This window comes from Canis lupus (assembly GCF_048164855.1).
Source record: "Canis lupus baileyi chromosome 5 unlocalized genomic scaffold, mCanLup2.hap1 SUPER_5_unloc_7, whole genome shotgun sequence".
NCBI classification, from domain to species: Eukaryota; Metazoa; Chordata; class Mammalia; order Carnivora; family Canidae; genus Canis; species Canis lupus.
Window position 1 is genome coordinate 88,849 of NW_027326414.1, and position 3,621 is coordinate 92,469.

Below are 3,621 nucleotides of genomic sequence, written 5' to 3' on the forward strand. Positions count from 1 at the left end.
AGTGAAAGAAAAGGACAGTATTTTCAACAAATGATAATGTAAAACTGGACACCACATGCAAAAATACTGAGTCCAGACACAGACTTCACATCCTTCACAAATATAAACTCAGATCACAGTTCTAAATATAAAATGCAAAATTATAAAACCTCTGCAAGATAATGTAGGAGAAAATGCAGGTGAACTTGGGTATGGCTATGATTTTGATCCAACACCAGGGCACAATCCATGAAAGAAATAACTGATACACTGGACTCCATTAAAATTTTCTGTTCTGCAAACAGCAATGTCAAGAGAATAAGAAGACAAAGCACAGAGTTGGAGAAAATATTTACAAAAGAACCATCTAATAAAGAACTGTTATCCAGAATCTATATAGGGAGCGGAGGGACGGCCGTCGGAGCCGCCGAGGCCAAGTGCTGCCTGGCTGGGCCTACAAAGGGGATGTCAGGCCTCCAAAAGGAGCGCAGTGGAAGCGAGGGCCTCCCTGAGCCGCTGCTGTGACGGCCAGTGAGCGAGCCGCGGAGGATGTCCACCACCAGGACGGTCGCGCCCGCGGGGATCCCGGGGAACCCGCGGGAGGTCTCCAACCCCGCCAAGCCTGGCCGCAAGACCAAGCAGCTGCAGTACGCGCAGAACGTGGTGGTAAAGACGCCCTGGAATCACCAGCTCGCCTGGCCCTTCTACCAGCCCGTGGATGCAATCAAGCTAAACTTGCCCGATTACCATAAAATCATAAACACCCAATGGATATGGGGACTATTCAGAAGAGACTAGAAAATAATTATTACTGGAGCGCCAGCGAATGCGTGCAGGACTTCCACACCATGTTTACAAATTGTTACATTTACAACAAGCCCACAGATGACACAGTGCTAACGGCCCAAGCCTTAGAGAAAATTTTTCTGCAGAGAGTGGCCCAGGTGCCCCAGGACGAAGTTGAATTATTACCCCCTGCTCCGAAGGGCAAAGGCCGGAACGCGGCGCAGGAACCCGGAGTGCAGGTGGGCAGCAAGTGGTGGCCGTGTCCTCTGTCTCCCCAGCAACCCCCTTCCAGAGCGTCCCCCCACTGTCTCCAGACGCCTGTCATTGCTGCCCCCCCTCTGCCAACCATTACCGCAAACATCACGTCGGTCCCTGCGCCCCCGCCGCCGCCCCACCCCCTCCCTCGACGCCCATCATCCATCCCTGTGGTCCCTCCCACAGCGCCTGTCGTCAAGGAAAAGGGTGCAAAGCGGAAAGCAGCCACCACGACGCCCATTCCATCCGCGAGCCGGAGCGAATCGCCGCCGCCACTGTCAGACCCCAAGCAGGCCGAGGTGGGGGCTCGGCGAGAGAGTGGGGGCCGCCCCATCGCACCGCCCTGGAAGGGTCTAGAGGACGGCGAGGTGCCTCAGCATGCGGGCCAGAAGGGCGAGCTGCCGAGCACTCGCGGCACTGTGACAGCGTCCTCGAGGAAAGGCCGTGCAAGAAGCGTGCGGCCTGCGCCTGGCCCTTCTCCAGCCGGTGGACGCCGAGGCCCTGGAGCTGCACGACTACCACGACGTCACCGAGCACCCGATGGACCTCAGCACTGTCAAGAAGACGGACAGTCGCGAGTGCCCAGACGCGCAGGGCTTCGCTGCTGACACCCGGTTCATGTTCTCCAGCTGTTACCAGTACAACCCCCAGGCCACAAGGTGGTGGCCGTGGCCAGGAAGCTGCGGCCGTGTTTGAGGTGCGGTTTGCTAAGATGCCGGCTGAGCCCGCAGCCCCCGTGCTGAGCAGGGGCGCCGAGAGCAGCCGCAGCAGCGAGGAGAGCTCGGAGGAGGAGGAGGAGGAGGAGGAGGAGGAGGAGGAGGAGGAGGAGGAAGAGGAGGAGGAGGAGGAGGAGGAAGAGGAGGAGGAGGAGGAGGAGGAGGAGCAGGAGCGGGCCCGGCTGGCGGAGCTGCAGGAGCAGCTGAAGGCTGTGCACGAGCAGCTCGCCGCCCTGTCGCGGGCCCGGGAACAAGCCAGAGAGGAAGAAGGAGCCGAAGGGAAAGGAGGAGAAGGAGGAGGACGCGGACGAAGACGAGGACACGGAGAGGCACAAGGCCAAGTCTGAGGACGAGAAGGCCAAGGGGGCCCCGCCGCCAAGCAGGCCCAACCGAAGAGGGCTCCCGCCGAGAAGGCCGGCAGCGCGGCCAGGCCAGCAGGCAGCCGAAGCAGGGCGGCAAGCAGGCATCGGCCTCGACGACCCGGAGAGGAGGAGCAAGGCCTGCCCGTGAGCTAGGCCGAGGGCGCCAGCTCAGCCTAGACCACCCGGCTGCCCGGGGACACGGGGCTGCGGGGTCCACTTCATCCAGTCCCGGAGCCCTCGCTCAGGGACCCAGGCCTGAGCAGAGAGAGATTGACTTTGAGCCTCTGAAACCCACCACTGTGCGGGAGCTAGAGAGATGCGTCAAGTGTTGTTGACAGGAAAAGCCAAGGGAGCCTTTCTCCACGAGCGGGAAGAAGCAGGCGGCCAAGTCCAAGGAGGAGTTAGCTCAGGAAAGGAAGGAGTCGGAGACGCGCGGCAGGACGTCCGTGGGCAGCTGAACAACAACGAGAAGCCTGCCAAGGAGGAGAAAGCGGGCTCTGCGCCCTCGGGAGGGCCGCCCGGCTCAGCAGCAGCAGCTCCTCGGTCCGGGAGCAGCAGTTCGGCGGATCCAGCTCCACTGCAGCGACTCAGACTGAGCGCTGGACTCGCACATCAGGACAAAACCAGAGAAGTCGCACCCGCCGGAACTCTGCAGTGTCCCTTGCTCTGGTTGATCTGCTGCTCTGGTTCCGCGCCTGCAGGTTTTCTTTAAAACTCAGTGTTACGGAATCCAGGGATCCCCGGGTGGCGCAGCGGTTTGGCGCCTGCCTCTGGCCCAGGGCGCGATCCTGGAGCCCCGGGATCGAGTCCCACGTCGGGCTCCCGGTGCATGGAGCCTGCTTCTCCCTCTGCCTGTGTCTCTGCCTCTCTCTCTCTCTCTCTCTGTGACTATCATAAATAAATAAAAATTAAAAAAGATAAATAAACTCAGTGTTATGGAATCTTCCAGTTTTGGCTTTAATAGGTCTAAGATCTTTCTCGTGTGTATGTGAGGCTTTATGAGAAGGTGTGAACCCGCATAAAGCCTTCCCTTCCTTACTGAGTTGAGTTGCTTGGAGACGGCAACTTCAAACGCTGACCTGATGACCGTAGAAAACCATGTCAGATGTGATCTGAAGTTTCTTGCAAAGCCCCTTTCTTATGCCCAAGCTGGTCTGTAGCTCCAGAAAGCATTGTTTGAAAGGAAGTTTCTCTGAGATGGTACTGCACCGAAGGCTGTCAGCTTTGCAAACAGGCGATGTCTCTGTCCCCCCAGCTCAGCCCCGCGGCTGGGGTCACCTCTTGCTGCAGGGTGGGGGGACTGTGGAGGTGCTGCGGGCTCCAGTCCGGGCTTCTGCAGGGGTGGGGAGAGGCGGGTGGGCACCGAGGGAGGGGCCTCGGGAGCTCCTGGGAGGGAACACGGGGGCGCGTGTGCCACGGGCAGCTTTCCATACACTGAAACTTTTACCTCAACTGAAAAAAAAAAAGATTAAAAAAAACAAAACAAAACAAAACTAAAGGAGACTTTTTTGTAAGGTTCAGCA

General features: G+C 58.5%; 1 pseudogene; it reads left to right on the plus strand.

Annotated features, from left to right (window-relative positions):
* Nucleotides 1-351: 351 nt before the first annotated feature.
* On the plus strand, nt 352-2,833 carry LOC140629450 (bromodomain-containing protein 3 pseudogene; annotated as a pseudogene).
* The last annotated feature ends 788 nt before the right edge of the window (nt 2,834-3,621 follow it).